At 38.5% G+C, this 27,537-nt stretch overlaps 1 protein-coding gene across 4 annotated transcripts in view; it reads left to right on the top strand.

Moving 5' to 3' along the window:
- ptprua (protein tyrosine phosphatase receptor type Ua) overlaps positions 1–27,537 on the top strand; it is a 354,316-nt gene that overhangs the window by 5,347 nt on the left and 321,432 nt on the right. The gene's annotated exons all lie outside the window — the stretch shown is intronic.

The following is a 27,537-nucleotide window of genomic DNA, read 5'->3' as shown; positions in this document are numbered from 1 at the left end:
CCATTCCTTTGTAGTGTAACACTGACAAAGGCATCTGAAATATTTTTTCTTTTAATTAAATAAATGTTCTGTGACTGTTGCAGACGCGCATATTGCAGTGTCGATGGTGCAACTGGAGACAGTGTCAGTGGTGTTAAGCAATTCAGCCCACATTAAAAATTTCTATCATTTAATAACTCATATCATTCAAAACTGAAATAATATGTCTATAAAAATGCAAATAAATCAAATATTGGAATATAGCTTGTTTGTCTTCTAAATAGCAATGAGTACAGTATGATGACAGAGTTTCACAAAGTTCATCTCCACTGTAGGCTTGAGAGTTTGAAGATCTTGTTTTAGTGCTGCCTGTTGTTCTTTCTCACTGCCGGCGTTGACATTTACAGTAGAAAAACACACCATATGCTGTTATTTCTAAACTGACAAAAAATATTTCTCTGGTATATGCAGCTGGGTTTTAGCTAACACTAAAAGAAGTGATTTCAACCTTGCTAAATAAATATACATTTTTGAAGATTATATTGTGGGTTTAGACATGGTCAGACACTTGCATTAGTCATTATATTATTAACATTTTAACAAAAGCAAGCTTAGCTGGAGTTACAAGGTTTTTGGACAAGCCAATGTTGGACATATATGTGACTCTGCCTGTGAAAACCCAGCTGAAGTCATTATTTTGTCATTTACTTTTTTGCACAAAATCCTCTTACATCTTGTAAAGAAAGTTTGTGAAAATATAATCTTGATATCTTCAATATTGATTGAGTACTGTCAAAGATGCGGAATAATGTTTGAAATCAAACTTGGATGATCCTAAACTCATAATTGGTGATAAAATGATTGACTACAGAGGGACTTTAAATCAAGATCTTAACGTACGGTATTTTGTTTAAGCCCTGACTGTGCATTCACACCAGAGGCGGAAGAGGTGGCAAGCGCGAGTGATTTACACGTTAAGTCAATGCAAAGATGCGAATACACTGTTCACTGTAAAAAATACTTTGCTGCCTTAAAAATTTTTGTTGAATCATCTTGGATGTACAAGTCCTTTCAACTTATTATTATTTATCTTGACTAGAGATGAGTTGTCATAACTACAAGTGAGTTGTTATAGCTTATAAAATTAAGTTGACTCTCTGTTGACAGGACTTGTAAATCTGAGTTGATTTAACAAAAAACTTTAAGGCAGCAAAGTATTTTTTACAGTGTAGGCGTCCTGCGGGCGAATTGAGTGTTGCCGCAGGCGGATATTCACGCCGCCTTAACCAATCAGGAGCTTCCTCTAGTAGTAACGTAATTACAAGATGACGCGGATTTACACATTAATGTCTCGAATGACTAGAATTTTATGCGCGAATGAAGCTTTCAACTACACGTGAATAGCACGTCTGGTTTGTCTTTAGATTGATAGTGCCTAGCATATAAGCCAACTCCTTCCATAATATTTAAAAAACTTCCCAGAATTCACTTCAGGAAACTGTCTGAGAGAATGTGTACAACAATCCAGGTTACGATTGATAAGGGGCGGAAAGTTTCTGGTAAATTTCCTGTAACTTTCCATGGGAACTTAATTTGGAAATATTTTGAAAAATATTCCAAATTGGAAACTTAACAGGAATTATTTTGAAATTTTGAAAATTTGGATTTTAAACATGACATCTTGACTGATTTAATTGTAAGTAGAACTTTTATTGATTCTTTTACGGAGTAACACAAAAGCATAATAAACATAGTTATTATAATAGTGCTAGCTTACATTTAAATATCTGATTTACCGGCTATCTAGCTAGTTACTGTATAAACACATTTTGGTAATTGCTAGTTAAACTATAATACCATAGATCACTTAAACTACATTTAAGTTCCCTGTTTTAGGCAACTTTTTTTAATTATCAGTTTAATTCCTGTTTATTCCCATAGAAAGTTTGCAGTCTTGAAAATATTCAGAATTTTGCAACCCGAATCCAGGCAAAGCGTGGTTATATTAAAAATGTTAAGTTTTGATTTGTTTGCCATGTTTTAGTTACCACATCTCAGACTTAAATTTGTCATTTCATAGTTTTGAACAGCGAAAGTAGGCAGTCCAGGGGTCTTCGAAAATCTTTCATCACTTTCATCTTTTTTTTGCATGACACCGAATAGAAAAAGCCCCAGGAGGCATCGAAGAGAAAGATTAGATAGAAATGGGTTTGAGCAATGTCCTGAAACCCCGACAGCCCACCAGAGTCAGCAGAAAAGAGCACGGGTAGGTGGTTATATTATAAAGGAGGGCAGCAGAGGGCAAGTGCTGACAGATTCATCCTCTGACACTCGGTACACTTGATTTACAGTCTTTTGAGACTTTCAAAGAGTTGGACTCTTAGTCATCTCATCGCCACATTATACTGTACACAGCTTAATGGTTTAAAGTCGTATAGATGCTTTTTGAGAAAATGGTTCTTCTATGGCATTGTGAAGCACCTTTCTTTTTATACAGTAAGTGTGGACTGTGCGATTGTTTAAATGAGGAAGGTATTTCTTCTAACTTTCTGTTTGTGATCCATGTGGTTACTATATTAGTTTCATACCAGGTTTCTCATGTTGTTATCAGGATTCTCAACATTCCTCTTTTACTATCGTGATGACCATCTCCTCTTGTGTTGATATTTTATCATGTACCTGTCCCCTATATATAAGCAGAGATCATTACATCCCTGTGCTGTGCTGCTCACCCATAAGACATCATGGGATAGCGCTCTCCTTCAGGTGCTGTCAGTGGCTTGTTGCTCGTACCGCTCCCAGCAGCCATTACAGGACAGATGGTGCGTCAGATCCACTGTCATCCGGTGCTTAGACCCCACAGCTGCATTTCCTTTTCACTATTCTGTCGCCAGAACAATATGTTTCAGCAGCGGGAGACTTTTAACATTTCCAGTTTCATTATTTCTTAGCATACAGGTAATATGAGTGTAGATTTCAACATGAGAAACACAGAACGGTTACAAGCTGATTTCATTTAGATAAAAATGTGTGAGCCGTGTTAAACCGTATATCTGCCCATCTAGTGTTAATGGAATTAATGATAAATGACAGATAGAGCGACTGTTTATATAATAATTGACAGGACCAAACGTCTGACAGTTTTTGCCTGCCATATGCTACTGTACAGAAGTAAGGGTGGGTTATTTTGGCAACTACCCAGAACATCCCAGCAGCCACATAGTAATGAACTCACAACCACTCAGGGGACCTTGCTACTAAATACCAATGTCTGAACAATTATCCAGAACACCATAATAATGGCATAGCAACAGGCTAATAAACACCTTGGCACCAACTACACTATAAAAATAATGCAGCATGAAGTTAAAACTTGGTTTTGCAAGTCAATTAGACCTACTATTTTAAGTTTAGACGTGTGATAAGTTGAGATAACTTATAAAAACAAATTGAATTGCATTTATTAAGTTAAATGGGACATTTCACATGACATTTTACATTTTAAGATGTAAAATAAATATTTGGTGTTTTCAGAGTATATATGTGAAGTACCATATATATATAATTTATTATAGCATGTTAAAATTGCCACTTTGTATGTGTGAGCAAAAATGTGCTGTTTTGGCTGTGTCCTTTAAAATGCAAATGAGTTGATCTCTGTACTAAATGGCAGTGTAGTGGTTGGAAAGTGCAGATTAAGGGGTGGTGTTATTATAATAAGATCCCCTTCTGACATACCAAGGGTAGACAGATTTCAATGAGCTATATTTTCACATGTTTGCAATGAATGGCCCCTCTATTTGAAATATGTAACGAGTTCTAATTGTGTTGTGGTCCAGTTTTGGTTCGATAGCAGATTAAACAGATATTGTCCAGAAAGGTCATGCCAGATTGAGGAAATTGTCCTCAGCAAAGGCCAAACAAAGGGGATTGACTCCGGGATGAAAATAACAGCGTCTCGAGGTCATGGCGCCAAAAACACTCCACTAACAATATTTCTCCTCTTCTCTGTGGAAGCGCAACATCGTCACACCCTTTTTTGCCCTATTTATGTAGGCAGAGGTTAGTCAAAAACTCAGAATATTGTTGTCATATACAGGGCCGTGCACAGACCTTTTGAGGGGCATGTGCTGAAACTGAAAAAGGGCACCCCCTCCAAATAAATATCACTTAATAATCATCTTAATAGCTTTATATTTATTCACTATTAATTGAAGAAAAATGACATTTTACGATAGCTTGGCATTATACAGTGCAAAGGATATCTGCCCTTGTAAGTTGGCTTTAACAATTTACATCCTGGTTGTTTGTCTGTATTAGGGCTATTTGTAGTCATGTGTTTGTGAAGTGCTCGTGTGTACTCGCTCTTATTTAATTGTAGAATATATTAATTTTTATTTTTTCCTCTGCTTACATACATACAGTTACATAAAAATATGTTTGAAGAAAAAAAGGTATTCTGTTTGGTTTTATAAGCTAATTTTTATTATTTGGTTAACATGTTTATGTATGTGATTGAGAAGAGGGGGAAATAGGATATTACAGATCAAAATATGAGATTATACTATAGCCATACCATTAGCATATTCAACATGTATCTCTGCCTACCTGGCAAAAACTGTGCTGAGGACCAGGAACCTTGGTCTTTTGAAGGTGCAAATAACTGCATTACTAAAAAAATATACTAAATACTAAGTAGACTTAACTCTATGCAGTTGATTTCAGAATAAAAAGTTATGAACCAAATAATCATACAACTCCCTTGACTAATTCAAGGCATAAGATACATGCATATACAATAAGTTATATCCAGATTGCATACTGTTATGAGTGACAGGGCAATATAATGTACATACTTGTATCCTTTACACGTTTTTCGTCTCTATCCAGTTTTCCCAACTGGGCATCTGATGTCTAAGACCTTTCTAATCTGATATGTTTTTGGTGTTAATGTAGGCTAGACATTTACCCGCGCGGATGCGTCTTCTCGCGTGAGGTGTGTTGACTTTAGTTTAACGATTGAGACGCGTCATGCAAAAAAGCGGTAAAAACCCGACCGTGCATTCCGTATTGTTGTCACGGGTGCCCTTCACATGGGTGAACACTTGTTTAAAAACTGCTCGCGCTTTGTCAAAAACTCAATTTGGTCGCATTTTGCGCCAGCCCTTGCTGAGTTTGGAGCCCTTAGTGCCCCCTGATTGCCCACTCGACCAATCCCGTCTATGGATAAATCGGCTCTGCTCAAATTTATAAAACATGCGCCGTTATATACATACTAGTGTTTCTTTCGTAATGAGACAGCATTGTACTCATACAACAAGATACTTATTTACCGTTGCAAGACGTTCAGCTGCCTCTGACTGCTGTGGAACTTCAGCTCGCTGCACTCAGGGGGCGGAGTTAAGAGGTTTGACAGACAGTTTGAGCGGATCCAAAAATATTTAGTTTTTTAATAATTTTATTTGATAAATATATTTGTAAAACACACAGACAGACGTAAATGTTTAACAATAGCATTAATTTGTATATTAAAAAAAATTATAAAACACCTCCAAAAAAGGGCACTTCGGAGTGTAAGGACAAAAAGGGCATGTGTTCTGCACAGGTTGAGCCCTATCTGTGCACGTGCCTGGTCATATACCTGGGAAGAAGAGGGCTGTAGTCCAAACTGGCCGTTCTCTGTAGTCCTTGAAAAGCGAATTCAGTTAAAGAAAATATATCACTGGGCATTGAACTTTAAGCTTAGTATTTTTGAGCTTTTGCAGGTATTATTTATGCTCTAACAGCAACATTACACACTAACTAAAGTTTGTAAAATGGGATCACAAAAATGGCACCTTTAAAGTAACATAAAATATATGAAGAGTTTGGTTCCAAAACGCAATAAACGCCATTTAAAAAAAATGAGTTACTGCCAAAATCAGTATTATATTAGGTCAGTATTTAAAAGTAAATTCTTAATTTTACGCAAAATCCGATATCCGCCGTGTTATTCTGTCATCTTTTCTCCCTTTTTTCCCAAAACGCTATAAACGACACTCCTCCTTTTTTACAGAATGCAATAAATCCGCTCCACAAATTACAGCGCACCATTCCACGCAATGTAAACAAACAATGGTGGTGCGTTAAATACACAGAATCCTAGTTTTCCTCATCTACTTTTTACTTCGTGATTAACAAACAAACAAAAACAAAATAATTCTTAAATAGCATTGATAAACCTGTGATGGTTTTCTGTAACGGGAAAGAAACGTTAGCCATCTACATGTAATAATTTACGCGAGAGGCACTCGGGAGACGGGTGCTTGTTCTCCCGACAGCGTCAAGCTTCTGTCATGCTAACACATTGATCCCAGTGGATCTTATGAAAAATTTTCCATTATTTTACTCAAAGTCAACGAAAAATGAGCAGGACCAAAACATTTTACAGCTGATCGCTATGAAAAATGTTAAGCGACGACGTCAAGTTGAACGCAGCAATGAAAGTGTACTTAATATGACAAAGTAAGTGTTTTGATTAATGACATTAATGTTTAGTTTTTTAATCAGTTTATACCACTAGTCAACTGAATGAATGTAAAATGGGAAAGATTAATGCAAATTTATAGATTTAATCAACAGATTTATAGCATTTTGGAAAAAATCTTGTCATGGATATATTGCATTTTGTGGAAAAAAAAATCAGTTTTATAATACATCTTTGAAAATCAAGTTATGGATTTGAATTTTTTATGTTTTTATAACCTAAAGATGCTATGTGAAAGTTTGTAACAAAAAAGTAGTGGTTTTCATCTTGTCACTTTCTTGGTATAGAAAACACGTTTTTACTGAAGTTTGTAAAAATGGATTTATTTCGTTTTGGAACCAAACTCTTCAAATATTGATTTGAAAAAAATGCTGTTTTTGTCATAGCAATGCCCTGAAATACACACCTAAAACTACTTAGCTACATGCTAAAATCACTTTAGCATCTTCATAGTTGCTATTTTTTAAACCCTAGTTAGTTTTTTTAACTAACATAGACATGTGATCTCATGATCTCTCACCCCTCCTCTTCATGTCTGGGGCTTGTGTTGAGGATACAGTCAGTGGATCACAGATGATGTTATGAGTGAAATAACAATGAGATTTGTGACCCCAATCGGCCTGATAACCACTTAAAAATTACATAGGCATCAGAAGTCATCTGCCCTGCAATAATGTGTAATATACATTATAATTTTTATACGATCATTACCCATTTCTGAATCATTATGACAATGACACTGTGGTCTCTAAACATGGATCAAGTCCTTCATGCAAGATTGGCTTACACCTGTTTCGAAAGCTCTAAAATGCTGCCTACAGGCATCCAGGCATCAAGGCACGTCCGAATCCAATGTTTGCATTACTTCCTGTCTCCTGAGAAACCTTCATTGTCCTGTCCCACGTGGGGAATGCGATTCGAAAAAATAACATAACGGCCAAGAAGCAGCTGGAGCACAAATTTAGTTTAAAAAAGCGACACAAGGCAAGTGTTTTTTTCTCTACGAAGCTCCCCCTAGTGTCTGGTAGTAAATGCTTTCGAACACACTGTCGTAAAAACAAACTGTCGTCCCTCGCCACGAGCAACCCAGCTGATCAGCGTATGAGACATTTACAGATAATAACGAATGTACAACCATGCACAAAATAAAAAATCAAAGTGTTACTTACAAGCACAAAAACAAGAATTCAAGGTCTTGCGAGCCTTCTCTGTCTTTAGCTCTCGTTATTTTGAAAAAGCTTGACCAATGTTGATACGTGTGCGAGCCCTCACTCGGTCTGAAGCTATTTTCCTTTTCTTTGCAACTTCCATTAAGGGTTTTCGCAGCTTATTTCCAGGCTCTGCCATTATACACGTGCTTGCAACAATCGCTAGCCGGGTTTTCGTTAGCCTGTCTCTGTGCTGGGGATGCTTGCCGTGCACTGATCCTGCTTCTCGCGATGTCTGAGACTTTGTGAGACTGAAGGACACAGGTCGTTTACACCGAACTTGCAAGCGGGATATTCTTCCTACAGGCAGTAGGGGCGGGTGAGAGTCTTCATTCGCCCTGTAATGAGTCATTAAACCATATACCAACTTACAATGATGATTAATTAACACAAAAACATTGCCTGGTGTCCCTTTAAATAAAGTCACATCTTAACTTTTTCGATTGCATTTCTAGTGAGAATTTAGTATTGCTCTGTTTATTGTTCAAACTGAATTTCATTACGCTGCCTATGAAGGCTGTCTAAATGCGTTTCTGTGATCTGCCTTCATGCCTCCAAAGTCATTGCCTCATTAAGCACCGATCAGCCCAGGTGAAATCATAAGTCCTGTTACATAAAAAGCCAACAGCAGACCCATCCTCACTTCCTGAAACTGAAGGATTTTAAGCATCCCTCCATACATTGCAAAACATTGCAGAATTCGTGAAAATGTGCCCACCTTAGCAAATGAACTGAATCTAAAATTAAATGACTGTGTTTAGTATTTTCTTTTGTCTACTCTAGAGGAATGATTGACCTTTTGTGACATACTCTAGTCAACCTAATGTGAGTAATGTTAGTAAAGGTAAATCCAAAGGGATTCTCAGGTTTAGAGAGAAGTCTGGATTGATTGACATCACTGTGTTTGATGTTCTGACTGGCAGCATTCTTTCAACCTCACACTATTATTGAACCTGAGCACTTTGGTGCTCATGTAGGTTTAATGCAACCACATGTTGGGAAGAGTACAGGTAGTGCAGGGAAAGTAGGAGGTAGAGGCGCTGGGGAGATGTCTTCAAAGAAGAGAAGCAGAAAAAGAAGAAAAAGAAAGTACAGTTCATTTCTCTCTACAGTCCTCCCACTTCAGATGCTTTTTGGCACTATTTTTACATCGCTGAGCATCCACAGCTAGAAAATAAAGGTTTTGTGCAGTAACATCATCTTCCCAGAGGGTCTGTCAGGCCTGGATGCTGATGTGGAATCAGTGGGTCGAACCCAGGACGGACCCCCAGTCTTTTGGTTCCGGATGTATCTTTAGCGATCCCAACCGAAATAACCAACTCTGTTCCCTCCCACATCCCGCACTGGTTTATTGTTTCATTCCCCAGACAACCCATTATTACACACTCAGGCAGAAAGTGGGTTATGTTTTGGAAGTGAAATCTACATTCCCGTTTTACTCACTCTATCTTCGTTGCCCATTACTCCCTCATTCATGCGAAGCAAGAGAAAAGACAAACCCGGTTCTTAATTAAGTCCGCCAATCATTTGGAAGAGTGATTCGGGTACGGAGAAAGATCCACATGGCATCTTAATCACACCAAACAAATCTCTATTGTTAGGGCTGGATCCCGGGACAATGAAAGTCCTGGTCTGTCACAGATTAATTGGTAGCACAGATTAGCGTTTGCATTAAGAAAAATAGATTTCTGTGCTGTTGTTCTATAGCTGTCTCACTTCCATTCAACAGGCAGAGAGAGACAGATGTAAAGGATCAGGATTAACCTACTTTAACAACGAGCTGCACATTGTTCATCTCTAAATCTAAAGATGTCACTTGACGCTCTAGACTCTTGCCTGATTAATTAATGATCTGTCCAGAAGGGATTCAAGAGCTCCACATGGGAAGTGAAAAGAGATCATGGACTGTATTGTTGATGTAGTCAAGCAGGGTTTAGTAACACTTTATGGGCCGTTCACACGACAATGTTTTTCAACCATAAGCGGGAATTCTTTTTTTGCGTTTTGGTTGTATGTTGACATGGCAACAACATTCTGGAGTCCTAAAAACTCTTGAAGATGGGTATGTTTGAATTATGTCAAAGATTATGGGGGTCCACTAACTAAGCCCCCTCCCCCTTGTCTTTATAGGGTCGCTGTGATTTCACAAAGTAAGTTGTGATCCTGGATCAACGTTTTAATCAAAGAAACCATAAATTACCCTGAACTCAAACCCTACCCATTTTAACCACCCCTCAAATTAGTGTAAAATAATAGTTGGAGAAGAATTTTTTAAAAGCCCCTAACCCAACACCAAATCTAAATCTAACAATCTGTCTACTCCTCCAGAAAACAGCGTAAGGCGCACTTGAGACTTTATATTTATTTTACGAGTTCGCATTAACATGTATATATAACATGCATATTTGGTGTGCTGTCCGAAGGGAGGGCTCTGAGCTTGGGATTTTAGCCTGAACCCACAGTACTCCCCGCTCTTTAACTGGGATAGATGAACTAGCTAAGAGTGAGGCGTTGGGGTGAAGGAGGGATGCTGCAAAACTGGACAGAGGTGAGGGACTGCTATATACAGACACCTCTCCGCACTAGTTAAATAAACTTAATTTCAGACAGAAGTCTTTCAGATTCGTTTTTTGTGAAATTGGGATAAATAATGGACAGTATCGCTTTGTGGCAGCGCAGCTGCTGTAGTATTTTAATTTGAATAAAAACCAGGGGACCACCCTAATTGTTATTTTTGTGTTTTACAGAGGGTCCCACAATGCTTATAAAAGGTGTGGGACCACCCCACCCCCCGAATTCGAACACTGAAGACGGTTTTTAAAGTGCAAGTTTTAAAAATCGATGTCTACACAACGAAAACATGAATCTGTGATAACAGTGACATCATGCGCATGTGTTAAATCAGTCTATAGCAGTGGCGGCTGGTGACTTCTTTTTTTTGAAGCGCACGATGCGAAGTTCATCACAAAATGTATGTAGCTTGTCATGTGCGTGGTTCGTCATTTCAAAATATGTGTTCTGCACTTTGAGAGATCGTGTGTGCATCACGTGTCATGCCAAAATAAGTGCCTGCTGCCTTGAACTTGAAAGGAGACGCTCGCGTGTGCCATATACATGCACAATCTCATGCGTAATCTTAAGGGAGTGTGTTGCGTGTATTTAGGGAACGTGAGCGTCTCTTTTATCATAAACGGTTTTGACGCGTGTGCAGCAGGCACTTATTTTGACAAAACATGTGATGCACACAGGATCTCTCCACATGCATGACACATATTTTGGAAAAGGGAACCACACACATGACACTCCGAACACTTATTTTGAATTAGCGCATCCTCGGAAGTGCAGTCACGAGCTGCCACTGGTCTATAGGCATAAGTGAGTATAACCCAAAACAACAGTGATGGCCTACAGAAGATGCGCCCAACCTTTTTTCCTTGGCCCCCCCCCAAGTACATATACGATGTCTGAGCTGATCTATCTTGCCACTACATTGACAAGCACGTTGGGATGGAGTGGGCAAAATTGAAATAATTATCTTATGACTATCTTGGCATAAAAATAAAAGTTTTTAAATAAAATTATTAGTGGAACATTTTATGTATCTTTATTTGAGCTCAAAGCATAACGGATCTTGCACCCCCTGTGCAAGGACCTGGGGTTGGAAACCATTGGTCTACTGCATTGTTTTGTGCTGCCCAAGATACTGAGGTCATTAACGCTTCAACAAAGTTTACAAAAGTTTGCTTCTTTACAGTCCAGGGTTGTTTAATTACACGGTCACAGTAAAAAACCGACCTCATCGTCCATCTAAACAAAACTGATCAATGAAATCGTCATCTTGATCGCTCTGTAAAAGAATGCGCATGTTGTGCGCAGATGTGGAGTGTTTATTTTTTACAAAGTAGCATCTACAACTGGCCTGACATGTGCACGTGAAATTTTCAAAAACGCAAAGAAATAGCTGTACAGATTTTTACTAAATTGTGGTCATGTAAACATAGCCTAAAAGGAGAAGTTTCACACCAGTGGGCCACTGTGGGACTTCTGGAATAAGCGATCTCACATGAGCTCTCTTGGATAATGTGTCTATTTTGCTTTCATCTCCCTGAGAGATGCCATCTGTGTAGAGCCTAAAAGTGATGGGAGGATGTGAACACGGATGTGTACACACCATTCATAATACATACAGCACCCCAATCTTCTTCAGAATAGTCTACAGAGCTGTTAGGTCTGGCTATCCATATTTTACACAAAAATTCAAGTGCCTCATTAAACTCGCAAACTTTATTTAACAAACTTTGGGAGAAGCATGGTCATGTAATCCGACCAATCAGTGCGAAGAAGTCTATGTATATACTCTCCCCTCGGACAGCACTCCAAATATTATCATATTTGAAGGCACATCAATCAAAGAATCATAGTAGTTCTTGATGGACCGATACTTTTGAAGCTTGCGCATCCAACAGCAAACAGCTGCTCTCAGATCAGTGTAAAAACTTAATGTCGACCAGCTCCTGTAAGAACATGTTTTTTGAACAAAGCAGCTACAGTAATGTCAAACAATAAGACTGGATCCCCAGGACTATCATCTGTCAGAGCAGATGCCTTCATCTCAACACCGCACTTTATTTGAAGAAGATCATTTACACACAGATTGTGGCTCTTGCTGTAAAAAGTAACAACTCAGCGTGTCAGAAAAAACATGATGACTGTGTTTGTATGTGAAATGAAGTGAGCGGACGGTTTAAATTATTTGATAACACCAGCGGAAGAATTTTAGAATTTTTATAGACTTTTAATTGCAAATACTTTGAAGTGTTGTGCCATTTACCCAAAGATAGAAGTTTGTGTAAAAACCTGCATATGTATGTTATTGTTTACAACCTTATTTTTAATAAGTAACATTACTCCAAAATATTATAAAGGTAATTGTATTGGTTTGTAATATTAGTTTACTTTTGCATTTTAACATTTCATGACAGTTATGCACTTCCCTCCTGCCGAATTCTCATTATAAAAATCTCCAAAATCTAAATCTTATTACTTTAATGAAAAATCTGCAGAAATGTCTTATATTTGGCTTTTTGGATGAAATGGCTCAGACATGAAGTGGGTTCCAGCATCTCATTGGCTTCTTCTCCTCTCTCTCTCTCTCTCTCTCTCTCACACACACACACACACACACAAACCATTTCCAGTTTTGAGATGGCACCAATTTATTCCAGCTCGGTGACATTGTGGTACCCGCGTGGAGCTGCACGAGATGATCCGAATGCGAAAAAAAACAAACACCACAGCGAAAATACATGATGCTTATTATCAGAAACCACAGGAGTGAGAGATAAATGAGTGTTTGTGTGTTGAGGCAGGTCATCTGAAGGACACTTCATCAGTTATAAAATGGTGCTTATGTGACCTGTAACAGATTTTGTGTGTGATACACAGTCGAGTCCCCTCAAAGCTCACAGCGGTCACTGTTTTATCAGGAATTATGGACAGCCTCAATGGATGGTGTGTGAGTTTGTGTGTGCACATACCATCAGGGCTCTCGCTATAAGGCAGGGGTGCCCAAAACTTTATTTTTTAATGGAAATGTGGTGAAAATACATCTTTTTGATGAATGAATAAAATATAAGTTTTATTGCAATACCTAAATGCATTATTACATAAATATCAAAATCTTTGTAATTGCTAATCATTAATTGGAATACACTCTTTTTGTGTCATTCACCCAGGTGACTTTGCACAACTCATTTTATCTCGTTGTGAGACCCGACCCACAGTTTGGAAACCCCTGCTGTAACCCGAAGCACTGAATATTTTTCTCTCTACTTCGCCTGTCAATCAAACTCAGTGAATTAATGCGTAATTGGCAAGATGGTTTAGATTAAGATTTGATTATGGTGAGCATTTAACAGTGACCAAACAGACATAGCTGTGTTTCAATTACAAACTTATGCTTTATTTTCTAAATGTCGACAAAAAAACTTTTGCCAAATGACAACATTTCCATTAAGCAATGGTATGCGACTGAAACATATTTTTGTTCCCCACACCTTCTCTGTCTTGTCCTCCAAACAAACATACCACATCATAATAAAAAAATGATTTTTACGCATGTCAGGTGACCTGTAAATCCGGAAAAACTGATTTCATTGCACTAAAAAGCACCTCACCGTGCATAAAAACTTTTTTGCTATATATATGGAAGATTATGTGAAATTGCTGTGTTTCCATTGGCCGCGTTTTCAAATCGCTACTTCAAATTGCGCTAATTGTGCAATAATGGAAAGTGTTACATAAGACTGTAAAAAAATGGACGTAGTGTCCGTGACGTCACCCATTGGTTTGTGAAGATCGTTTTTGAAGCTTAAAGTAGGCGGTGCCTGCCGTTGCCATCTTGGCCGCGCGTCACCACGCATCACTCGCGGAAAACCTGAAATGGGTAAAGAGGCGGGACGTGGGTGAAGCTGAGGGGGCTGGTAGCTGAAACCACGCCCGTCTAGTTCGATTCTAGTGTTCAACCGTCACTCAAGTCGCCCTTAATTATGCAGAACTTTAATGCTTAATATAATTTAAACAGATGAGTTACAAAAAAATTCACACCCTCACTGTTGTCATGAAGGGCAAAATTAGCTATACAGACCAAAAACACTTTTTGTACTTTAAACATATTATTTTCTACTGTAAAGTTGGCCATTTTTAACATGGTGGTCTATCGGAATTGACTCGCTTTTGGAGTCTCTAGCGGCCAGTCGATGAATTGCAGTTTAAGTCACTTCCATATGGGCTTCATAAGAGAGATCGCAAGGTTTCCCCTCGGACTGTTACCATACAGGTTCCAACCCCCCCCCCCCCCTTTTTTTTTAGCAAACAGGGGGATTAGTATATTATGGTTTGTGGTGTTTGTCAGTATGTTACAGATCATAGTACAGCTTAACTTTAGTGAAATGCGGAAGATTCCTGTGAATGTTGAATAAGCTTGTGTGTGAGAGATCCAGCAGAAGTCCCGATGTATCCGTGATCTTCAGTGAGAGTCTTTATAATGTACATGCGTGTCTGGAGCCCCGCTGAGCCCATATCACCCTACTGTTTGTCCAGAAGTTTCTGGGACATCCAAGAGTAGAAACAAAGAAAAAAACGAGACCTATCTACTGTAAGCCAGCAGAGGACGAGTTTATTACCCCAACCTTGGTGATCTTTCTTGAAATATTCTGGGTCAGTGTCACAGATAAATGAGAAGACTGCCAGATTGATCTTTTAGAGCTCAGATGGTGGAAGATGAAGCTTGAATATGAGGAAGACAGAGGATAAGATGAAAGAAATGAGAGCAGACGGATGCTTTGCAATACTGCAGTCTGTCCAATTAGCACCACAACAGCAGTCAGAAGCTTTTAAAGGGACAATTACTATGAAACTTAAAGGGACACTTCAGCCATTTGCATAAAGCTTTGTATAGTTAGAACCCCAGTCATGTTTTTGAATGGTCGTGCATCATTTCCTCAGTTGCGCTGAGACAGGAGAAATACAGATTTCAGTGTTGCACTTTCTTCATTTTGCATCATTGAAAGCAAGAAGTCCAATATCTTTGTTGAGGGGGTGGGACTACAAACACTCCTTTTCTCTGTCAAATAGGCACCAAATTCTAAATGTATGTTACATTTCAACTACAAATATTACACACTTTCAATAAAGATTAATGTAAATGTAAAATATAAAATAAGAAAACATGAAGTGCAATTTTAGTCATTAGGAGAAGACTTGACTAAATGTTGTGAATACTTGCAACTATTCCTTTAATCGCTGTGGACATGTGCCACTAATGTCTGACAACCCATAAAGTGTCAAATTTTTGTCTTTACTTCAAGTGTGGTTGTGCTCTTCTTCTTTCAAATAAATGCCATGCACTTTGATATTTTATTATGTACCGCGGTGACATTTCCACAGTAAGTGTGGGATTGATAGAGACACTTTCTCTATTCCTCTGCCCACATCCCAGCTCCCCTGTGTGTGTTTCCACCCACATTTCTTCTTCGTTTGGTCTGATTATTGATATATCAGATATATCCGTGTTCATATGTGAGCAGTGTGTTTGTTGCTTCTCTCTCCATCTCTCCTTCATTTCTCATCTAGTTTTTTAGTTCACAGTAAACCCAAAAATGTGACTATGCCATTATTTACCCATGTCGTTCATTTTCTCTTTCTAAATTACTTTGAAGACAAAAGCAGATGTTTTAGCAGAAAAATCACATTACTATAATTTCCACATAAACGGAAAAATGTTCTAGTGCTGTGTTTCTGAATACCATCAGTTCTTGGTTGTCTTGTAACTGAATGTGATATGCCAAGTTTAAATACATACCAGTGTGATACCATGACAGCCATGTTGTAGGGACAGATTATCAATGAACAACTACATACGTTTTAGTCTTTTCTCTAGACCAAGCCTGACAGATGGTCAGTTTTGTTTTCTGTCCTATGGAAAAAAACGGCTTGTGCATTTCTAAATCTCCTTTTGTGTTTTAAGGATGTCATTTAGGTTTAGAACAGCATGACTTGAGGACTCGTAAAAGATGATCGACTTAGTTAAAGGTATTGCGGAGGATTTTCTTTTTCCGGGTGGATCATCAAGACTATTGGTCCTCCTAGTTGTCAATCAGGAGTGTTGCGCTATTGCATTTTTTTAAAAAGTGGAGAAGGCGGTTCTTTTCTAAAATTTGAGAAAATCCTCTGCTATACCTCTAAGTCTTTATATGAGAGACACTAGTTGCATTTCCATTGCAGATTTGCGCAAATTTTCTAAATTTCCACAATAGATTATTGCGAAATGATGGCGTTTCCATTAACCGATGATACTGAAACGTAGCTTTTCCTCTTGCGATGATTCATTACATTACGTCGACTGATGTTGGTAAGTTTACTAATATCACATCCACCACTCGGGAGTCGGCCCGAGTACCAAAACACACTTGTAGCCAATCAGCGAAGGGGCGTGTATACTAACTGACATCGTTGCCTGGGTTGCATATGTGTGGGGTGGGTCTATCAAAGGAAGGCCCGGATTCTATTGAGGAAGGGGCGTAGGGCTGTAACGATAAATCGCATGTCCCAATAAAAAGACCTGTCTTAAATCGATTCTGCATTGCAAGATGCGTTTTGGTCAGTAAAAAGTCCTTATCAATCTAAAATCAGCCGGAGTTGAAAATGCAAAATACACTTTTTCCGAATTGCCTGAAAACCACCTCTTGCGAGCATAAAAAAGCATTTCCATTTGCCGTATTTTTAATTAGCAATGTCAGTGAAATTTAATGGGGAATTGAAACCCAGCTACTGTCCGTAAGGACGCTGGAGAGCTACAGCCAAAGATACGGAATATAACGAGATTGAGCACTCCTATTACTTTGAACAGGAAAAATGCAACTCTCAATACGGCCACTCTGGTGACGGAAGTCCCGCCTTCCAGTTAAAAGAGCCAATCATCAAGACTGATGATTCTCTGGGGAGTGGCCAACCTGTGCACATATTCAACCTCGAAAAAAGGTGTTTTTTAATGGTACAGTTGATGTCAGGTTTAATTGTTAATACGTTAAATTGTGATTTTACCACACGATCTTAGTGATATCTGCCTTTCCCCATTCAAGTCGATAGGACTTAAAAACTGCCAGGAAGCGCTGCAAATATGGCCGCCTTATGGCGCGACTTCCCTAAAGGGACTTTGCAACAGCTCAGGAGCTATCGGCAGCGCTCCGTCAAACTCTTTGATCCTGACAAGACGCTGAACAAATATTCACACTCAAGTTTTTCACTTTCCGACACACGCTACTTTCTCCTTCAGTTCTGACAGGAAAATGTGCACCGCTGCAGAACATCACACATGTTGATGAATCGCACAGTGACATCTGGGAGAAACAAAAGCTTTATGCTGACTCGAAAGTGCATGGCTTCTTTTGACTGAACAGACCCGTGGCTGTCGGCTGGAGACGTCTGTAAAAAATACTTACTTGTACGGAAAACATCATCAGGAACAAAGGAGATGCTTGGATAAATGTGTGACTTATGCTATTTGTTTTAATAATGGCGCTCAATATGTTGAGGTCATGAATGTGATTCCCGAAGTACCTCGCAAGCTGATATGATGTGTAGTTCAACAGTGCTAGACAAAAGTATTTGATGAGTGAATGTGGATGGAACTTCACAACTTATCAAAAATTCATCTCGAGCATCATTTTCTTTTTGACCTTTTCTTCCTGTTTACTCATAATCCCACTTAAATGAGCTGATGTTTGCTTATGTCTTGGGGGTTTCACCAGTGAGTTTATGGGCGTGTCTTGCCACCGTCCTGCTTGGATGTCAGATCTGTCCTGAGTACATGCCGTAGGGCTTTGGCCTGAGAAGAAATTGCAATATATTTAAAAAACATAATATACAGTAGTTAGGATTTGAGTCAGTTTGAGGATTTGTGTTAAGATACCAGCCTTATTTCCAGTATAGTCTCAACTCTGTATAGAGGTCATGCAGGTGTATAAGTATAATTGTGTTTGTATGAATATATGGGGTGTGTAATGGTATTATATTTAAATATGTATGTATAATATGTATATATAAATTTTTATGTAACTTTTTATTTTATTTCAGTTATTCATTATTTCTGACACTTATAATTGAACAGGTTGTGTTTGTTAATGTCTCCCTGTTTATGAAAAATCAAATCAAATCAAATCAACTTTATTTCTATAGCACTTTACAGCAAACCACAAGGTGCCCAAAGTGCTTCACATAAAATACAGTTAACACATCATATAAAATCACAACATACAAAAAAAATAATAAAGGAAAGACAAAACATCATCAAGTCACACACTACTGCGTATCAAATGCCAATTTAAACAAATACGTTTTAAGTTTGGTCTTAAAAAGGGCAACTTCGGTAATAATACGCATGTCAGGGGGGAGCTTATTCCAAAGCTTAGGGCCAGCAACAGCAAAAGCCCTATCGCCCCACTGCTTATGCTTCGATTTAGGAACCTGTAAGATGCGTTGATTAGAAGACCGCAAACACCGATTTTGCCCACCCAGAGTTAACAACTCAGACAAGTACTCAGGGGCTAACCCATTTAAAGCCTTAAAAACAAACAATAAAATCTTAAAATCAATCCTAAAACGCACCGGAAGCCAGTGGAGAGTAGCTAAAACCGGAGTAATGTGTGCTCTTCTAGGCGTGTCAGTTAAAAAACGAGCGGCCGCATTTTGTACTAGTTGCAGACGTGAAAGAGATGTTTGACTCAGACCAACATAAAGAGCATTGCAATAATCAAGCCTTGAACTAATAAAGGCATGTAAAGCCTTTTCCAAATCCTGCCTGCTAAGAAAAGGCTTAACTCTGCGCAGCAGACGAAGTTGGAAGAAGCTTACCTTTACCACATTGCTAATTTGTTTGTCAAATTTTAAGGCACAATCAAAAATAACGCCTAAATTTCTGACAGTTTGTCTGATGTATGGAGTCATAGATCCCAAATTAAGATTTGAATTTACTGCCATATGAGTTGTATTAAAAACAATGCATTCAGTTTTACCTTCGTTTAAGGTAAGAAAATTGCAAGAAAGCCACTGCTTAATATGCTTAATGCAATTTTGCAAGCTATTTAATGCAACACCGTCATTTGATATCAGTGGAAGATAGATCTGCAAGTCATCGGCGTAACAATGAAATGATAGATTATATTTGTTTATTATAGCCCCTAGTGGCAACATATATAAGGAAAATAAAGTAGGGCCCAGAATTGAACCTTGGGGCACACCACAGTAGAGGGGGGCAGACGATGATGAGTACTCCCCCATTGAAACAGAGAAACTCCTATTTGTTAAATATGACTTGAACCATTCAAGTGCAGAACCTTGAATGCCTACACAGTGCTCTAGACGTGCAAGAAGAGTTAAATGGTCCACTGTGTCAAAAGCTGCCGTTAAGTCAAGGAGCACCAATACAGTAGGATATCCTGAATCTACAGATAGTGATATGTCATTATGAACCCTTAACAGTGCCGATTCAGTGCTATGGCGTGAAAAGAAAAATTCTCTGTATAGAGACAGTTTAGGAGTCCTGTGGTGGATTGTGGTCATGTGCATCACTACTCAAAAGCGGCCTGCAGAATGAGGAATTACCCATGAGCATTAAGACCAGCATTCATTTTGTGGGCGTGTTGTATCCATTACCTGATTTGCATAATTTATTTGGTGAATCGTGTGCTGGTGCTTGGAGTTGTTCCCCAAAGTGTTTTATAGGACAGTGAAATGTGTCCGTTGTTACATTCAACAGATTCTGCTCATCATTACATACAAAACTGTTGCTTTTTGCACTCAATATGAGACTACATAAAAGACTTGTGCTGTTTTAGGAAGAGTAAAGAATTTTATAAGAACATTTTCTGTGGAAATCCCGTAGGGGGGCGGGCGAACTTCAAAAAAAAAATGGTTTTAAAGAGGAATATTAGGCTTTCTCTGTGTACATATTCTTACAAGTACAATTTTGGTTGCATTATTTGTGTCCCCTTTAGAATTTGCTCTGGAAAATGTTTATGTTTACTGTTTATGCTTACTGTTAGATGAAGTTTACACCTACAGTATGTGTTATTAATTCTTTCAATTCCTTTTATTGTACTTTATCCTCTACCTGGGAGTTCATCAATACTGTGTTTACCAGAGTCTTAATACTATTAATGGCTAATTGGAGAGAGAAAGTATCTTGCTATGCTGAGAAGCAGAAAGGTTGACTGCAGATCATTACCCGGCCTCATTGTGTTTCTTAATCATGTTGGATCTATAGTCTTGGAACTAGTTAAATAGTAAGTGTCAGGTTTGTGTGCTTTTATACACTTTATGGCTGCAATTTCACTACTGTATGCCCATAGCGGCTTGTGATCTTGGGGCTGTTTTCACCTGGCATTGAGATGCGTTTTCATCGATCGCATCACAAGTGGACGATAGAAACACATTCACGTTTACACCTGGTATTTAAATACGTACCTTTTGTCCAATTTCGACCGCTTCTGTCCTGATTACTTTGAGGGGTGGTCTGTGACTGTGGGTGAGTCTCTCTGCTTTCGTTTAAACTTTAGTAGGAGAATTGACGGGTTTAAATTGAAGCAAACTAATATTATGTCGGAATCTGCTGCTTGTGTTGTAAGTAAACATGCTGCACAGTGTTTTGCACATGAATATGCAAAAGGTTTCTCTGATATTTCAGCGCAATTGATGAAATAAGCTCACGTAATTTTCACACGATCGCAAAATGAAACTAATGAAAGACGTGGAGAGCAGCTGCTTTAGTTTTATCAATGAAAGCCTAAAGATAGCGCTGTGTTTGCGCTAGAAGTCAGAAAAGATTGTGCTTGGTACATAACATTAGATACATCGGAAAGTAGGCGGTCTCTAGTGGCTGTTTGAACACATTCAACCACATGCACGTTTACACCACAAAAGCAATACGGTCGAAAAAGTTTTCGACTCCCTCTGAATGTGGTTGAAAGTGGAGAAGCTTAATAAGTTTTGTTTACAACTGTCTTTAGCGTTGTCCACTTGGGATTAGGAACAGGATTTCGGTGCGTTCTCCGGATACGACCGCATAAGTCACAGAAGTTCTCACATTTCATTTAAAATACATCAGAAAAATAATATTTATTTCTTTTAATACATACAATCATTGTAGTTTCATTCTTACCTTGAAATGTAACGGTTGCTTTTCTGAAATTGAACCCGAAATATTAAACCCTGATGACGTATGCGGTCGACCAACGCGACTTACGGAGAACGCACCCAAAATCGGGACGTGTCCGGCGGAACTGGCACGAATGGCCATCCTACTTGTGATCCGATCGACAAAAACACATCTTAATACCAGGTGTAAACAGGCTCAAACACTACAGTGTTTTAAATGCAGATCGTCTTCCTGATATTTTAAAGAATCAGTTCTTATTTTCACCAACTCTACAGATCAGTTCATGCAAACATTTATAAACAAATAGAGAACCCCATTTCATCTATACTGTACAAATACGTCTTATATATCAAGAAAGAAATGAATGGGTTTCTAAGAGTCATTGCAGAAATCTTCAGGGGTGCTTGTACCGTATATTGGTCATTAAACTGTAATAAAATAAAAATGTTCATTTTAATTCCTCTCCCAAAAGTGGGAGTACTGAGCCAGTTATTAAGGTAGTTATGTCTGCACAACATGCACAGATGAATGAAGAGCTGTCTTCTTGAGTTACTAGATCTTAAGTGGATGTAGTCAGTCAGTATCTATAAAAGTTTCACTTCCTCAAGTGTAGCACTGTACTTTTTAACCGCATTAAACCGGATGTGTCATCACTGATTGTTCCTAAAAGTAGACAAATTGTGCTTTTTCACAAAACAGTATATGGCTATTATGGAGAGCGAAAGTTAGTTACGTGCGCTACGTTAGCGAGCACCAGATATGAGTGAATGGAGAAAAAAAACTAAAACTGAATACATCAGTACCACTAAAATAACTTGTATGTATATACTACAGTATATTTTTCATTTAGTACAAGTTTAAAGTACAGTAGTGATCAAAATAATATTTTTTAAAATATATTTCTATATAAACAGTAAAAAAATAAGTTTTTTGTTTATTTAAAGTCTATTAACAAACACACCACACCGTAATGATCAATGTTTGTAATTTATTAAAAGCCTATTCTTTTTTATAAATTGCATTGCATTGCATTGGATGAATGGTTGAACTTTTTTGTTCTTACACCTTTCACATGACAAATATTTATAAAAATACATTAAGACAACTTAATTGCTATCAGTATGTAAGGAGACTTTTATCCAGCATAACTAAAAATGTGTCTGGATCAAATCACTTTGTTAAAATGTTGTGAAATATTATTCTCTTACATCCTGCCTAACAATGAACAGGATCTGTTTGTTTTCAAAGTTTTCTGCTTTAACTAAAAATGTCTTTGAAAAGGAATTAGATTTGTTAACCATTAGACAGTTTTACAGGCCTGTCAAGCATGACTTTAGTTTGTACCAACAGATACACGGACCAACAGTTGTCAGATGAAAGGTCCACATGCTGACATAATGCTTGCACACAAACACACCAGAGTCTTTGTCGAGTCACATCTCTCAGCATTGCCTGGACTGGTGTGCGTTTGACACTAATGTGCGGTGAAGTTTGCGTCTCTCGTCCAGTTTGGCTCATGGTGACGTACTGTAATTATTCGGCTTGAGCATGTTTGGGCCCTGGGACATCATTACTGGCCATCCTGCCATTGGTACATTCAGCATCTTCAATTTTAGTAGCAACATCCTTCTCTGTCTATATTACCATAAACAAGGCATTAGTCTGTTTGAGCCAGAGCTAGTGTCTTATTACGAGCTCAGTATCGAGCGTTTGTCTTTGACGGGTTTTCTCGCAGTGTGCAGGTTAAGTTCAAGTAAAGAGGACTTGACAACTGGTTGTCATGTTCAGATGTTGGTAGATGTTTTCTTCTCCTCTGGAGCTGTCATTATTTTGTCAGGTTTTGGCAGACGTGATTGCAGACTCAGCTGACACTTCATCACAGGTTCAGCATCAACGTATTGCACACAAAAGTGGCAAAGGCTCAAATAAGATTTTTGATCATTTGTATTCATCTGTTCTTGATAAATAACAACTTAATTCATACAAAACTACCAGATGAATTTTACCTAAGACTAAGCTTGTTTCCTTTTGAAGCTGGTGATATTCTAGATGCTGCTTATTTCCATATAAATTAGGTAAAATTTGAATGTTTGTGTTCAACGAAACTCAAGGAGAAATAATTTCATACAGTTAAAGGATTACTACACTGTCATAAAAAAACAGATTCTGAGAATTTACTCACCCTGTGTCATCAAAGGTATTTATGTATTTCTTTCAGTCGAAAATAAATTAAGTTTTTTGAGAAAAACATTCCAGGATTTTTCTCCATATAGTGAATATTAGTGGACCTCAACAGTTTACAGTTTCAGTGCAGCTTCAAAGGCAGGGCTCAAAATTAACTTTTTTTATTTGGTAGCACTGGTGCTCCCAACTTTGAAGAGTTAGGAGCACCAGCAAAAATGGACATCACACGGCTCATGCAAGACGAGAAGTTGTGGTTTAAAAGTCTTACAATTAAAATCTTTTTTTTTTTTTTTGATGAAAATACGATCGTTTTGCTAGATAAGACCCATATGCTTTGGTTGGGATTGTTTTTGAAGCTGCATTGAAATTGTAAACTGTTGAGGTCCACTAAAGTAAATCCTGAAGTTCTCCTCAAAAAACTGAATTTTTTGACCAAAGAAAGAAAGACATAAACATCTTGGATGACATGGGTAAAATAATCAGGATTTTTTATGAAAGTGGAGTAATCCTTTAAGAATGTGTCATGGTCCTGCCTTCTTGTCATAGTTTTTGCTCCTTGTGGCAGGATCATGACAGCTCCATGTGTTTTGTGTGGTAGGACATGGCCTTTGTTTTGGGCTGTGTGCTTCCCTCTCTCATCTCCATACCCCGCCCCCTCGTCTCCTTGTAAATTGTCCTATTATTGTTTAATGCATGTCACCTGCACCCTTATCATTTACTCCCCAATTTAGTGAGTTTCAGTAGTTTCGTCAGTTGTTTTGCCCCCTTGCGGACCTTTTTGCTACTGCCAATAAAGTTTTGTGTCTAAAAGTCTGTAGTTGAGGTTCTATGCCTTGTGAATTCATGACAAAATGAATGAATAATGCCAGTTTTGAGTTTCTTCCAAACACAACACCAATTGGATGGGTCTCTTTGAAGAAAAAATAAACACCTGTCCTGATATCATTGCCAGCTTCCTTCTTCAATTAAATCGCCGGCCTTCAGCCGGACTCCCAACTGATGTGGGCATGAAAGAGGAATGTTGAGTAATTTCAATCCCTTCAATTGCTGTCTTCAATCCATGCTGCTGGACTTTTGCCTGCTATCTTGTTTCCTTGTTGATCAAGAAGAAAGTTGGGTGGGATTGGACCTTCCTACAGAATACAGCATGTGTTAGGGCCGGATGAGCTCGTCTCTGTCGAAGCCACTGCCCCACCTGTGTCATAGAGTAATAGGAAAGGAAATGATGAGAATTGGGTGTGTTTTAAGGAGACACTCATGACGTGCATGCCAGGAAAGGCTTTGGAAACATTGAACTACCACTTTAAGAAGGCAAATGCTGCAAAGAGGCAGTACTTTGTCTAAAAATGAATGTAGTTGAAAGCTTGTGGCCCCGCTGATAATAAATCAAAGCTCAGTGGTTGAAAACAATCCTTACCACCCACTGGCTGAACCCATTGGTTCAGAGGACTCTCACTGACCTCCAGAAACCGACCTGAAACCTGGATGGGTGTCAGTGAGACAGAGAGGAAGTGAACAGCGGGTCTCAAATCTTCAATTAATCAATGTCAGCACTCAGACAAAAGCAGCCAAGCCAGGAGTTACCTGCTGCGTTCTGCCTATCTTTGATTCACTGTGTGTTGCTCTCATTCAGTCCTCACTCGTAACACTGCACTTCCATCCAATAATTTGTGAATATTTCATAAAGCGTGAAGACCGTGGCACATAGAGGAGGCCGGCCTGGTCCTGCTGAGCTCACAGGTGCCGGCTGACTGCCTCTGATCTCCACAATAAAACGGGTTGGCGTTACATCTCTATCCCAAATATTGGACCGTTACTCACCGGGTCTTCCTGCAGGCCCAATCACATTGCTCAGCAGCGGGTCTTATTTATACGCTCTGTGTACCGCAGATGAAAGCAGCAATGAAAAATGAAACAAACCCTGGCCTGAGAGGTTGTTTGGGGAGGTCTGGGCCACCAACAGCAGTACAGGGAACCAAAAAAAATAAAGTTAGGAAGTAAAGATCTTAGTTTGGTCTCAGTGTGAAGTCGCTCACTTGACGCAAAGCAATTTCCTCTCTCAAATTGCATTTTCTGTGTGTGTTTGTGTGGGGGAATATTTGTGTATACTGTAATACATTTTAGCTTTACCAGAAGATAGACTGTTTCTCTTTCTGTACAGTATGGTGTCTCGCTGTGAAGAATAATCTAAATGAACTGCATTCTGGGAAAGTTATAAAGGAACTTTAAAGTCTGGCAATGCTAGCATTTGTTCTACAGGTATTTTATCAACTATCAACAGTGTTATTTATTGTGTTTTAGATATGCCTGTACAGCTTGTTAAGCTTAAAACTCAGTTTTTTGTAAAATAAGAAAAATGTTATCAGTTAACTGCAATGTATGTGGGTAGATGACTAAATTCACGCATGCCCAATTCTGCAAAAAATGTTTCAGCAAATGGCTTTTGTGGACTAACCGCAACTTCCGGTAGACTTCCATATAGAATCAACAACAAAAGAGTCCTTACAATAGTTTATTTCTGATAACAAGGGAAGTAAATCACAACTAAATTACCTTTGTTACTTTCTAGTATAACATTGCATCTTGATATTTCAGGCTGCATCCGAAATCGCATAATGTGACAGCAGGTACTGGAACAGCTGGAACAACAAGGGACAGCTGTTTAATATATGTATTTGCATTTGAATAGAGACGTGCCACTTTTGGACCGCTTTTGGACATTTTATAATAAAACAACTAGGGCTGGACCAGAATATTCGATTATTCGAATATTCGTTCCGTCAGTTGACATTCGATTTTCAGCTTTGAGATTCGAATATATATATAAATATTTTACAGCGTTAATGCAGAGCTTTTGCCAAGCAAGAAGTGTGCTTCCACTCCCACTCTATAGGTGGCGCAGAGAGACCAACATCTATAGCCAACAGCCACCAAACGCCACCAGTAGAAGATCGCCTCGAACGTAAAGCGCGCTTCCTGCTTTGGCATTCACGCTAATAGTGTTGTAAATAATGTTCAGTTTCTTGCAAAAACTGATTGATTTGCTTCACAAGACGTCAATATGTCACACACAGAGTTATGGGGGATTGCTTTTGTATTGGATATATATGCTTTAGCTCTCAAAGTGGAGGATCGGTTGACTTGCATGACGGAGCACTGGGGTTTCCGCAAACTATCTTCTTTATTGTTCTACTGATAAAAAAACATATTGGATGGTGTAAGTGTTATAAATAAACTTGATTTTGAAAGTATGCTACCATTTTATTACAGTTTATTGAACTTCGTTCATTTATTTTCGTTGTTTTATTTTAAATAGCCTACGTTGTCAGTAATTACTGTGCTGCTAATTTCTGATACAGGAATGTTTGTTTGTTAGAAAAATGTTAGGCTACCTAATTAAAAGTATTGCTCTTGTGTTTTGTTTCCACACGCACTCATGCCACCCCAAACCATCAGAGATGCAGGCTTCTGAAAAGAGCGCTAATAACAACTTGGGTTGTCATTGTCCTCTTTAGTCCGGATGAAATGGCATCCCAGTTTTTCAAAAAGAACTTCAAATTTTGATTCGTTGGACCACAGAACAGTTTTCCACTTTGCCAAAGTCCATTTTAAATGAGCATTGCCCAGGGAAAACGCCTGTGCTTCTGGATCATGTTTAGATATGGCTTCTTTTTTGACCTACAGAGTTTTAGCTGGCAACAGCGAATGACACGGTGGATTGTGTTCACTGACAATGTGTTCTGGAAGTATTCCAGAGCCCATGTTGTGATTTTCATTACAGTAGCATTCCTGTATGTGATGCAGTGCCATCTAAGAGCCCGAAGATCACAGGCATCCGGTATGGTTTTCCGGTCTTGACCCTTACGCACAGAGATTGTTCCAGATTCTCTGAATCTTTGGATGATATTATGCACTGTAGATGATGA

Source organism: Paramisgurnus dabryanus, chromosome 19 (genome assembly GCF_030506205.2).
Source record: "Paramisgurnus dabryanus chromosome 19, PD_genome_1.1, whole genome shotgun sequence".
Lineage (NCBI taxonomy): Eukaryota > Metazoa > Chordata > Actinopteri > Cypriniformes > Cobitidae > Paramisgurnus > Paramisgurnus dabryanus.
The sequence above is the reverse complement of the archived record's forward strand: the minus strand, read 5'-3'. Positions and strand labels throughout refer to the sequence as shown.